This window comes from Elgaria multicarinata, chromosome 4 (assembly GCF_023053635.1).
Source record: "Elgaria multicarinata webbii isolate HBS135686 ecotype San Diego chromosome 4, rElgMul1.1.pri, whole genome shotgun sequence".
Taxonomy (NCBI): Eukaryota; Metazoa; Chordata; class Lepidosauria; order Squamata; family Anguidae; genus Elgaria; species Elgaria multicarinata.
Window position 1 is genome coordinate 97,905,439 of NC_086174.1, and position 14,200 is coordinate 97,919,638.

The window sequence follows — 14,200 nt, forward strand, 5'->3', positions numbered from 1 at the left end:
GACTACTAAGACTATGTCAAAGAATATAATAATAATATGTTTAAGAATAGGGAAATGGTGTGCGTATGCTTTCCCCAAAATGCTCAATCTGTGGCTGCCTGTTGAACTTGACAAAAGCAGCCCACTCCATCGAAGTTACACAGAGAAGAAAAAGAGAATCCAATTTTTTTGGTATATTTGGTATATAGAAGATAGAAGGAAACACAATCAGGATTTAAGAGAGGGGAGGGGGAAAAAGAACCAACCACTACTATAAGAAGAACAAAATATGAATACTAATATAATATGTATGAGAATATATACTAATGGACTATGTGAAAGAATATAATAAAATATGTTTAAGAATATAAATGTAGGGAAATGGGACAAAAAGTGTGTGTATGCTTTCAAAAGAAAGCTTTCACAAAAGCAGAACAGTCAGGCTTTAATACAGGGAAGGGGGGGGCAACCAACCCAACCACACACTCCAAAATTCAAAAATAAAGTTTATATTAAATCAAAGTAAGGGGAAAACACAGGGCAAACTAAGCTACAAGTCAGAAAGAAGCAAACAAACACACACACGCGCCAAACTAAACCTATATTAAATTAATCTATCTCCAAAGCAGGAGCACTAGCTAAGTAAGTGTTCCCTCCACGAACGCCAACCCACAAAGAGACACAAAACAGAAAGTTCTCAGGGTGGGTCTGCCTTAGTCCCCCCTCCAACGCTGGGATTGGAGGAGGATGCTTTCTGAGGAGATGAATTCTCATCAGGATTGGGAGTTGAATGTGCCTGTCATCGCTTCCAAAAAAATAATAATAATAAAAAAAAAAAACCCAAACCCCGATTTTTAAAAAAATATTGCACGTGAACCACAGCACGCAGAAAGTTGAGAGTGGTCTCAAAATGACCCCCATCCACGACTCTCTGTGCACAAGAATTTTCAGAACGATAGCTTAAACCCCCCCCCAGTTATCCCCGATTCTTTCCCTCAATGCAATCCTATGGGCGAAAAGCCGAAACGCCGTTTGAGCCCTGCGGTTGACCCGATTTTTAAAAAAATATTGCACGTGAACCACAGCACGCAGAAAGTTGAGAGTGGTCTCAAAATGACCCCCATCCACGACTCTCTGTGCACAAGAATTTTCAGAACGATAGCTTAAACCCCCCCCCAGTTATCCCCGATTCTTTCCCTCAATGCAATCCTATGGGCGAAAAGCCGAAACGCAGTTTGAGCCCCGCGGTTGACCCGATTTTTAAAAAAATATTGCACGTGAACCACAGCACGCAGAGAGGTGAGAGTGGTCTCAAAATGACCCCCATCCACGACTCTCTGTGCACAAGAATTTCCAGAACGATAGCTTCAAAAACAACGTAGTTATGCGCGATTATTTGCCGCAATGCAATCCTATGGCGAAATGTTTTCAAGATGGCGACCGGAGCGCTCCGACTGAACTCGGAGCTCCGAAAAATGGTCGCTTCTCTTCGCCTTGCTTCTAGGGGGTCCGCGGTCCGCTCCTACTCCGCCTCTGGGTAAGGCGGAGCAGGCCAATCCGCTACTGCTTCTACGCTCCTAATCGGAGCGGAGCACATCCCTACTTTATAGGTCAAAAGCAGCACCTTGAATTGGGCCTTGAATCTACTTCATCCCAAAGCCTCTGCGTGGCTTACACAAAATTTAAATATTTACACTGAACATCACAAAAGGAAACAAAGGGGAAATCACCCTCTATCTGACATTTTTCTTGAGTGGCAAAAATAAGTGTCTTTTCTTGACTTGTGACTGGGGCAAGGTTGTTTTCTTCCTCATTTCAGCAACCACAGGGTAAACCTGTGCATTTATTTTCAAGCAAAGGTTCAGTTCTTTTGCTGAAAAGTGGGTCAAAATTCTCTCCCTTGTAATCCCCAAGCAGTTCCAGTGACTTCAAAAGATGACCCTAATGGATCTTCTTGAACTGCTTTAGAGTTGACTCCATATTCTAGCACTGCTGTGTAAGTGAGGAAGCCTTTGACAGCAATGCCTCAAGTATACACTAAACCTGAGATATGGCACTGTGGTTGTAAATCAACTCCCATATGTTTCTCATTGATCAAAAATTATCCTTCCTAATTTTAACATTGTCATTGCCAGATCTGAGGAAAGTTAGATCGATGGCTTTAAAAAGAAGAGAGGGTGAGAGAAAGGAAGGAAGGGATATTCAAGGCATGCATTTTTAAACTCTGGGGGGAAAAATGACTTCCCTCTGTCCAGGGCTGACACTGCACAGCTTTCCATTAAAATACGGTTCTTGACATCTCAAGGTAAAGGAAATGGTGATGCTTTATTTTTAAAGTTTGCATAGATTCTATTTATTTATTTCAGATGTCTTGTTTCCACCCTTATCCTTTGGAATAGTTAGTGATAAAAATGAAAACAAGTACCATTTCTTCAGAAACGATGCCTTCTGGCCATTGCCCAAAGACATAATTAATGGCACAACTGTTATCAGCTAGAGCTGCCTTTTCCAACATGGTGCCCTCCAGATGTGTTAGTCTGCTTGATCATAGAATCATAGAATAGCAGAGTTGGAAGGGGCCTACAAGGCCATCGAGTCCAACCCCCTGCTCAATGCAGGAATCCACCCTAAAGCATCCCTGACAGATGGTTGTCCAGCTGCCTCTTGAAGGCCTCTAGTGTGGGAGAGACCACGACCTCCCTAGGTAACTGGTTCCATTGTTGTACTGCTCTAACAGTCAGGAAGTTTTTCCTGATGATGGTGCTGGCTGGAGATGATGGGGCTCACAGTCTAACGCAGCTTGAAGTTTGGGAAGGCAAAGCTAGAGACTGGCCATTTCACGCAGTGGGATATAACCCACCCTTCCCAGAGTAAGTTGGAACTATAGTGGGTCAATCTCCAATCTTTCTGGCGTCCCATTCCTGTCCTTGTTACAGTCATTCCCCCATTTAGTTCATTTCTGCATCCATATATGCTGTGCAGGATATCCTTCATTGCATCTGAGTTTATCTTTGGTTTGTGCTTATATACTATCCTGGACCCTACAATGCCATGAAACATGACCGCTCATGTTGCAGCTGCTGTGGTACAATGGCTATTCTTGCTGATACCAATGGTTGCTTTGTCAGTATACCACTTCACAGGGTTAAATAATAGTTTCCTTGTTGAATACAGATTCTTTTATAAAATAGTGAATAAATACTTCCGTTCTAGCAGATGCAAGAACACATATGGAATAAATGCTAGGAACAATCATTGGGAAGAAAGAGTATGCGGCTAAAATCTTCCCCAAACCTTGAACTTAATTTTCTGTTGAGGTACAGAATGGATCAGACTTTTAGCTTCCACTTCCTATTATTGGCCAGGAAAAGAAATAACAAAATACCACAAGAAAGGCTCTCTTTGCATCATTTCCAGCATGGACAGGAAATACCAGCCAGTGTTGAACAATCTCCAATCTCTACTTCGCTTACTGGATAGGTTTCAGAGGATTTTTATAACATAATTGTGGAGACTTCCTCTATGGAGAGGACCTACTAAAATAGTCAAGATTTGATTTAAAAGGTTGGGAAATATTGGGAGGAGGGGGGAACAACCAGCCCATAGCCCAGCTATGTTAAAGGCCTTTAAAGAAAATGTATTTCCAAAGAAGTTGATTGAGTTGTGTTGGCTTACATTCTACAACTTCACTTTACATTTACATGGGTGGATCAGGCTGCCCGTAGTGCTTGTAGTCTTTTAGGGCGTTCCTAGATGAGGCCTTAGCGCGCCTTGAGAGCCGGTTTCCCTGCTGTGCTTCCACATGACGCACAGGGGAATCCGGCCCCAGGCCGCACTGAAGCCTCCTCTAACGCGCCATAAGCGAAGTCGCTTATGGCGCGCCTTTTCTGCAGCTCCGGCCTGAGGCTGGAGCTGCTGAACGTCTAGAGACTTCCGTGGCTTTTTGCGGCTACTCGCTTACAGTAGCCGCAAAAAGCCACGGACTGGGCACAGTGCTGAGAGCTGAGCCCATCGGGCCAGGAGGGAGGATCCCGGGGGAGACGACGGGGGCTGGCACAGGGCGACGACGGAGGAGGGTGGAGGGCGGCATGGGAGATGACGGGGGCTGGCACAGGGTGACGACGGAGGAGGGTGGAGGGCTGGCACAGGGGGCGAGGGAAAGGCAGTCGGGCACAGCACAGGGGGCGAGGGAAAGGCAGCCGGGCATGGCACAGGGGGCGAGGGAAAAGCAGCCGGGCACACAGGGCGAGGGAAAGGCAGCCGGGCATGGCACAGGGGGCGAGGGAAAAGCAGCCGGGCACACGGGGCTGGCACAGGGGCGAGGGGAGGCCACGCATCGGGCACGGGGGGGGAGGATGGGTGAGTGAGTGGGGAGGGGGTCATCAGGCATTGGGAGGGGGGAGATGGGGCGGGCAGGGGGCCTTAATTTTTTGTAAAAAAACCCCTTACCTTGCCTTCGGCTTCGGGCTGCACGTGGCCCCTTTAACCAAAAAAAAAAAAAAAATGGCCGACGCTGCAGGGCTTGCGTCGGCCCTACGCGTCGGCCATCTAGGAGGCTGGGCAGCGTGCTTTAAAGTTAGCGCGCCGTCACCCCGCCTCCCTGTCGGCTTATCCCGGCAGGTCTAGCAAAGCCCTTAGAGTCCACCCAGGTGGTGGTTGTTTTTAGTGATGTGTTGCTGTATTCCTAAATAAACATTGGATAGCCAATTCTGAAAATTGGTGCTTTTGTAAAAGATCCATTTTTCATAACCACTAATGTATAGTGGGATCAGTTCAACATTTTTTTTCAAAAAAATACCTAAAAGTAGTGAGGTATTGTCAAAACAAATGTATAATTTATTTTTGTTTTCTAAAACGTCTGGCATAGTTTTAATAGCAAAATGCCCAACATTATGTCAGGAAGGCCTCAATATTGCAAGAGGCATATGTGTAATAGAGAAGGCACGTGGGAAGAGAGCATTCATGTGTGTGTACACATTGAATCTCTGTGGCTGACCAGTTTAGGCTGATACACCAACTGGAGCCAGGCTGGACTACTATAATGGGGCTGCCCATTATATACATGGGGCTGCCTCTGAAGACAGTTCAGAAACTTCAGCTGATGCAGAATGTGGCCACCCGAGCATTGGTGGAGGTGAGGTGGTTTGGTCACATTAATGCCTATACTGCACCAGCTGCAGTGGTTACTGGTGTGTTTCCGAGCTCTATTCAAAGTGCTGGTTTTGACTTTAAAGCCTTAAACGGTTTGGGGCCAAATTACTTGAAGGACTGCCTTCACCAATATCAACCAGCCTGCACTTTAAGGTCAGAGGCCTATCCATGAGAGCTGTTAGGTGGGTGATCTCACATGAGAGGGCCCTCTCTGCAGTGGCCTTACCCTTTTGGAACAGGGATGCTGTCAGGGGTTTGCCATGCTCGCTCTTTGCAGGCCTTGAAAATATATTATTTTACTGTGGCCTTCTCTTGATATGTCTGCTGTTGTTGAAGTTACTGTAGTTGTTATTGCTGCTGCTTTTATTGTTGGCTTTTATTGTTGGCTTTTATTGCTATTTTATTGTGATTATGACTTTATCACTTTTAATATCTTAACTGCTTTTATGTATTTTATTGCTGTAAGCTTCCTTGGGAGGGCTTCCAACTTGAAAGGGGGCCAAGAAATGTTTTAAATAAATAAATAAAATAAATATGTATAGAACACAGGCCGGGGACATGCGGTGGATGGGAAACGGAGGCTGGGGACATGGGGGGGCGGGGACATCGGGGGGAATCGCGGGCGGGGGGACATCGGGCAGGGGATCGGAGATCGCGGATGGGGGGTGGGCGGGGAAAGGACAATTTTTTAAAAAAACTACTTACCTTTCCTGGCTCCTGCGCTGCTGCTGCCACTTTAAAAAAATTTTAAAAATGGCGGCCATGCCAGCTCTCCTCCAGAGCTCATCGTGGCTCATGTGTGCATAAGGGCGAGATCTCGCGTTAGTCATAATGCGAGGTCTCCCCTCCTCTGCCCCGGATTTTTGACCGGGTCTAGCAAGGCCCTTCCTGTACCAGATAAGCCCCCCCGTGCAAGGGTGGGCGAAGCTAACTTTGCTTACCATTGGGGTGGTTTTCATGATAACAAGGAGTGGTGCGCCGAAGTGTCTGGGATAATGGCAACTTGGATCTGGAATCTAAGCTTCAGAAGCTGTGTTTTTGGAAACTGCTACATTTGACCAGGCAGATTAGGGGCATTCCCTGCAGGGGTAGAAAGTGCAAAGCAACCTTGAGAAACTTGCCAAATGCATTCTGATGACTCTTTATTAATGATCAGAGGGAAAGTAGGAGGGGTCTGGTGGCAGAGCCTTGAGTGCTTGGTGTACACTTTCCCCCCAGAAAGAGGTCTTCTAATAGGGGTCTTTTGACCACCTTAACAGTATATAGGCACCACTTGCAAGTAGATAAATACATGGATATTTGGTCTGCTTTTCTTGAAACATATACATAACTCTCTCTTCCTTTTTTAAAAAAGAATGGTATATCTGATGAAAAAATTGACATTCCTATGCATGTAATTTTTGTTTTTGTTTTTTTTAAAAAAAATCAACAGTTGTTTTGTGTTGTGTTCTGTTAAATTCACAATGAAAGAGAGGAAATTAATATTAAAAGTACTGTGTGCTTTGGGTCCTAGGGTCATGGTGGATAGCTTAACGAAAACATCAACTCGAGGTATGGCAGCTATGGAAAAAGACAAAGAAAATTGCCAATGTGTACAAGTCTGTGGTGTATCCACATTTGGAATACTGAGCACAGCTCTGGTTTCCCCATCTCAAAAAGAATATTGTGAAGCCAGAAAAGACACAGAAACTGAGGATGAAAATGATCAATAAGTTGGAGCATCATCCCAATACAAAAAGGAGAATGCGTTGGCAGGCTTTTTCATTAGGGAAAAAAAAAAGATGACTGGGGGCCGGTATGGAATGATAAGATCATCTCATGATCCAGAGTATGGACATCAAAACATAGATGTTGTTCAGAAGCCATGCCACTTTCACTGTGGGTGAAAGTGGCATGGCTTCCACTTTTAACCCATGATGAGCTATGGTACATGCCGGTGCCATTTAGAATATGCAACCTCTAATTAGGGGGTTGTTGTGTCATGCAAACCTGGCTGCTCAAGAAACCCTCGTGTAACCCTACTTCAAACTCTCAAATAACCCATGGTGGCTGGGTTTGTACAACACAGCAACCCCCTGATTGGGGGTTGCATATTCAGAATGGCACTGGGCCCTCAAAACAGCTCATTGGGGGTTAAACAACCCATGGTGAGCCTGACCCTTTGTGCAAACTGGGTCAGAATGTTCTAAGGGACATTGAGCTGCTGCCAAGTCAATGCTCCCTTCTGTTCCCTATTACTTGTAACATGTAATATGTAAACACGCAGCATAATATTGTCATTCTATATACCTCTGCACCCCAATGTCCCCCAATCCATCTTGTGGAATATGGGCCAGGAGAGTGTAGTGAAATAATGCCACATGATATATTATTTGTATTAGACGTTGCAAAGAAAAGAGCATACCATTTGTGTGGGATCTGGTCGTTCCACCCAGCAAGGCTTAAATCTGAACATATTAATGTGTTTGTAAATACTGCCATGCGTAACATGAGTGAGGCTTTTTGCCAGTCATTGTTTCATGAACATGAATGTGTCACACACAGCACAAAGACATAACTGTATCTTGATTCTTTTGCCATGTCAAAATCATACTTTGACGTGGCGAAATCACAAGTCAGAATTAACAAAGTGAAAATCCAGCTTCTGCAACAAAAGCTGCTTTACAGTAGACCTTTTCAGATCTCTTGGTTCCACTTGATTCTCTCCCAGTTGATAACAGCCCCAACTGGCTTCATCTCCAAGTGAGTCCCATTCCCTGTAAAGATGAAGGAATCTTACATTTTGTACCAAATGTTGATCACTATGAATCAACATAGTGATCACTGCCATTGATACCAAATTCCGCTTGAAGTCATCCTATACAGCAAGGCTTATTAGAGTACTTTTTGGGAGCCCTACAAGAAGAGAAATGGCTACTTACTGCAAAGCTGTTTTAGTGCTTTGTTGAAGTTGATTCCCTGATGCTTGTTCTGGACTACAGTTAGTAAGGCTGAGTTTTGCATGTTGGGGCCTTGACTGGTATAAACAGAACATGACTCATCATCGCATTGCTTGCCTACTGGAGTTTAGTACCACCGTGGAAAGAAAGAGAGCCTGTAGTAGCTGGTTTAAGATCTCTCCCTTTATAAACGTTCTTAAGCTTGTACCTGGAAAGCAATCCAATAACTCTATGGACAGATGATGCATTTAAAGGACTGTTATTTCTCATTCATCATTTGCAGTTATAGGTGACACTTATTGATTAGACAATGAAAAGCACATTTTCATTTGTATTTTTGTCTTAGCGTTAGTTTTCAAGTCATTCCTTTCTGAGTAACTGTTGCTCTTTCTATTAGCTTACTGGTACAGGTGGCTGCCATTTGTAGAGTTATCAATTTCTCTGCCTGCTTAAAAGCACCTATTATTTATGCCAGTCCCTGCTTATCCTCTTTTTTATTCACTTGGACAAGAGGCACTACAAAACATTTTAAATAGCTTTTGATAAAAGTTAAGTTTAAAGATCACATGTTATCATGCACAGTTTCAGAATAAATGGGTTAAATCTGTTCCAACACAATATTCAGAAATGGTGTCTTTAATGTGCATTTAATTTGCACCACTCTTTCAGATGTGAAAACATAAGCCAAGTTAAAAAAAACCTATGGCCCATAAAGGAAATCATCTGTACTAGGTTAAAAAGTGCACTATGTGCTTTTCTCCCCCGGACCTGTTATTGAAGATCATATGGACTTTTAAAATCTTTTAAAACTCTTTATGGTTATATACTTCCCCCCTCTTACCTGATGTGCTTATAGTACATCTCTCGCTAAAGAAATGTGATTATTGAGAGTTACATATTTATCATATATATATATATATATATATATATATATATATATATATATATGGTTTCATGTAGAATTAATGACTGGTTCACAGCTCTTGTTACAAACTATAAATTATCACCCCATGTCTTGCCATAGAAAGAGATTACTTATTCATTCACCATTAGCCATCGGATGCTCTCCAGATGTTGCATATGAAGTTTTCTGAATTTTTTACTGGCATTCTACGAAGTTAATCTGTTGTTTAGGACACCAAAGGAATTGTTAACTACTGACTAAACTTTACAGGAGCCCAGTTCTCTGTTTAAATATTCAAAGGGGGTGGGGGAAAATCTTTCTTTGCTCTAATCTGGCAATAGTTCTTTAACAATGCTCCACTGTTGCATTGCTGTTGTTTTTGTCCTCTATAGCATAATTTTATGCTAATCCTTGAGCTGTTGAAGAGGCATTCATTTTCTTGCATTAGCTAAATACTTTTACTTAGCATTCAAGCTGGCTGACGGCTCTCACCTATGACTTACTACGTCTAACCATTGCTTTGACTCTTGAAAATGTGATGGAATAAGAATTCTCTATCTACTGTAAATATATCATGCATACAATCCAGTTGATGAAAGGCCTGGGCTTTCATCCGTGTGTTGGAATATGGCCCAAATAATGGATTTCAAAGCAGCTAAAAGGGAAGACAATCATGTTACCTTAAATCCCAATTCAAATAATCTTAGGCTTTATGCCAAAACACAAATGTTGACCTTGCTGGGGGGAAAAACCAACCTTCAGAATAACCCATAAAGCTTTGAAATCACTCCCAACATATGTCTGAAAAGATTTTTTTTGGGGGGGGGGCAATGTTAGCGAAATATCTTTTCGTTGCCCTTAGTTTTGCTTAAATCCTGTAGAAGTATTCCAGGCTCCATGGTGTATTCAACACTTTAGAGAAATGGTTCATCACCTCATCTTAGCGTGGACTGCATGGCTGCTTGTGTACTTTGCCCCCTACTTATTTTTCCTGGTTCACTATCAGACTAGACAGCTCTGTCAACTCAAAAAGACATTCTTTTTTCAAACTATTGATCTCTGTTGCTCTTCCAAATCCTTTAGTATTGGCCCTTAGGATTACTATAATGCTATAATCATTTTGTTAAGGATTCAGATTCATGGTGGACTAAAAGATGGTAACATCAAAAGGATTGAAATGCCCTTGAAGAAATCAATTTTTGTTCATCAAATACAAATGCTGAGAGGCTGCTTTCAGCTAATAATTTATAACTGAATTAATGACACATGGCTTCCCTGAGTAATGGCCTTTCTCTTCTTTTCTTCTCCCTCTGCTTCTCCACTCACCACCCCTCCCCTTCTTTGGGAACTTTTTGCACTGTGATCCAATTTTATATTCCATGAAAGAAAATTAGAATGCTGAAGAATTTAACAATGATTCTGTGTTTTGAAATGCTTTGTTTTTCTCCTTCTTCTGAGTCACCCTGCTATTGATATATGTAACTGACTTCAGAAAATGGAATGATTAAAATGCATCTATGTAAAAATATATTGCTAATATATAGCTTCTTCTGATGTTCTGTTCTCACGAAACTCCCTTTCTTTTCCAGTCAGATTTATGTAAAATCAACTTCTTGCATTATTTCTTTTCTTTTCTTATATTTTCCTTATGTTCCTATCAGCAAATATAGCTGATAGGAGGACCAATTGGATGTTGGTAAAGCATAAGAGAAGTAGAAAGGCTGCAACCTTTTGCTGGTTTCTAGCAAAAGAAGAAACAAATCCAGAAGAGGTATCCAACAGTTCCAACTCATATAGCCCCTTCCTCAGATAACTGTAAATCATTTATATAAAATAGATTATTGCATTTTTGTTGCTGTTCTTCCTTTTTAGACGAATTGTTTTCTTTTGCAAACTATCAATACAATTTTCATCTTATTAAAAGACATCAGGAAAAAGTTATTTATGTTTCCAGAAAATACCTTCCATGTGTCATGCTTCCCCTTTGTCCTCTGATGATGAGGACAATGGCCTCTTTCATGTGGGTTTGTATCGCGCTATACCAATGAAACCTTCCTTTCACTTGTTTGCTCTTCCACTCCGCCCTGCCCTGCCCCTTCTCCTTCCACCTCCAGTCCATTGGTTGTAACATTGTGATGGGTATGGGCTCCTTCACCCCTCGCTTTGGCTTTGTTGACTAGCAATTTACTGATTTAACGTTTCATCGGCTGGGCTCCGTTTCTATGGGCAATGAGAGTATAGTTGGAGCAGTAAAAGTCCATTCAACTGACTCAGCACAAGTCCATTGGCTTGGCACGGTGCTGGAGGAGGAGAACTCCCCTTTCATCAGCAAGCCCTCCTTTCAAAGCACCCCCCAACAAAGCAAGAGGACGGCACTACGCGAGGTCTGAAGGGCACTTTAATTCCAATTGGGGGAACTAGTCCAGACTTTCCCACTCTAGGATAACACCAAAAAGGGAGGGGAAGAGTCAGGGTGTCTGCAGGACGGGCATGACACCATCTGAGTGCCATGCTGCAAAACTGCAAACCAGGCATGACAAGAGTGCAATAAAACACTGGTGTGATGGAGTAATCTGGGGGAGGCATGACACCACGGAGCAAACTCTACTGCACATCTTGGGTTGGAGGATGGGTATGAAACCACTCTTGCTGCTCCCTGTACTCCCAATCTAACCTACCTCACAGGGTTGTTATGAGGATAAAATGGAGAGGAGGCAGATCATGTATGCCACCTTGGGCTCCTTGGAGGAAAAGGCAGGATATAAAAGTAAAAAATAAAACTCTAGTTATTTGACTACTTTAAAGCTTTACATTAGAATCACAAAGACAACTTTGATAAACAACTGTTTAAACTAGTGATGTCATCAGAGTTCATAATTAGCTGGCTTGCAATATAAATTTGTTCAGCTTATAACGCATACCTATTTTAATAATTGAACACCATTTTTCACCAAGAGCAGTGTAGTCTCAAGAGGCAGGCCAGAAGAACCCCTGTGAAAAGTACTGCCCTTTTACAAAGGAAGACTTGTTATGAGTAAAGGACTCCTCATGAGTAGGGCTCCCCCTCATGTGGCTTCCAGGAGTCTCTGATGTGCTTCTGCTGAGATCTGGGTGGGGCTTTGGAAACTCCAGCTTATAAACTCTCAGTTGAGACTTGCTTCTTTCTGAAATGGCATCTTTATTTCAGCTTGTAGTGTCTTGAAACCATGTTTCCCTTGCTTCTCCTTGGACTGACCTCTTGCACCATCGACCCCTGGTCTCCTGATAAGGTCCTGTTTTGGACTGTCCTTTTGCTGGACTGATAAGATTGTGTTTTTGAACCTTTCTTGTCTACTGACTTTGCTCATATAGATTTGCTCTAGTTTTCCCAGGGCTGAGCCCGACCCAGTCTAAGCAAGACACAAAGCATGTTTGTTTTAGGACAGGGTTGGTTGCATTTTGAAGTGGTTTTTCACCATGTCTTTTGCTAGGAACTACATTTCAGGAGTGGAAGGGTTTTATGGTTTTATGCACACATCACCGCACCAGGCAACATTACAAGTTGGGAGAGGACTCCCAGAAGGGATGGATAGTTTTTTCTTAATGCTGAGAGAATGCTTGTAATGTCTAAGCTGATTCTGAATTGAACTGAATGGAATGGGCCCATCAATATTTCATACCAACTATTTATAAGCAAGCACAATTTACTTGAGTAACTACCTTAAAACCTAAGATTTAACACACAGTTATGTAACTAAGGTCTTAGCTAGACCTAAGGTTTATCCTGGGATCATCCTGGGGTCATCCCTGCCTGCTCCCAGGATATGACCCCACGATGATCCCGGGATAAACCGTAGGTCTAGCTAAGGCCTTAGTGGTTTAAATCAGTTATATAGTACAATTTAATAGAAACAGTGGGTTTCAAGAGCAAGACAGTTTCACAGAATACAATCCAGAGATCTATAGAATACAATTGATGTGCATTATTTCAGATCGGATTTCCAAAATATTTTTGTTATATTTGAAATTCTGACTGTCTATTTTAAATCCATCACAGATACTCAAAACACTTCCTTGTGGAAGGAACAGGATATTTTAGGATCACAACAAATAGGAAAGGTTAGTTCAAGAGAGAGGACTATTTTGCCAGTAGTTTGGAAGTTTGAGTGACACAAATGTGTGATTTTCTTATGCATTTTTTTCCTCCTTAGAGGAATGAAAGGGGGATTTTTAAAAATATCAACAGGTGTATATAATTCAAACAAGAAACTTCAGGCATACATACATGCATGCATTACCAATTATCAATGATAATTTATTTGTATGCAAAAATTAAAAACTCTACCTTAACTTGCTATTTAAATACAGTTTCTCTCTAAATTTATCATAAAACATAAGTGTGGGATTGGTATTAATGTTGACTTCACATAAATTAATACATGATGGCCAATTTTCCATAAATGTATCCCATTTTCATTTACTTTCTTTGCTTTATTTTATGCAATGTTAATTTGGCCATTGCAACAAATCATTGTTACCTACTTTCTCATATTACATATTCATTTTATTTTTAAAAAGTATGGACTGGAACTATATCCAAAAAGTGATCTCTCTTAGTTGGTTTTGATCCCATGTTGATGTCAGTCCATTTGAAAAAGTCACCATAAATCCCTGACTTTTTCAAAATGTAGCATCGCAGGGGAGCCCTGCGGTGGCTGCAAAGCTGCACCTGCGCTGGAAATGGATATATCTAAAGTAAAAAGAAAGTAAAACTCCTGTTCTTTTTCCTTTAAGCTCTGTTTGGTATATCATATACTTCTTTCAACTTTGAGGGGGAACTGCTGATGTACTTTATTCTGGCTTGTCGATGAGCTGTGTTTTTTAATCGTTTGGTGAAATTCTAAGCAGCAGTTTAAAAGTAGTTATGAAAACCCCATGAAAGCCTATGACAGCAACTGCTGGTAAAGTTATGTTGGGCATGCTCAGTTTCACTCTGAAGCTAGAATGCTGCCAGTACTCCAGTGTTTTGAACTCTGCTATTACTTTCAGCATTCTGACAATGCGGGAGGGGTAGCAGGAAACTGCCAATTAAGGAAAGAGTGAGGTACCGTATTTCTTCGATTCTAAGACGCACTTTTTCCCCTAAATTAACAGCTCTAAAAGTGGACTGCGTCTTAGAATCGATGGCGTCTTAGAATCGAAGAAATACCGTATTGTCCTTTGTTTTAGTACGTCCCGTCACCGATTT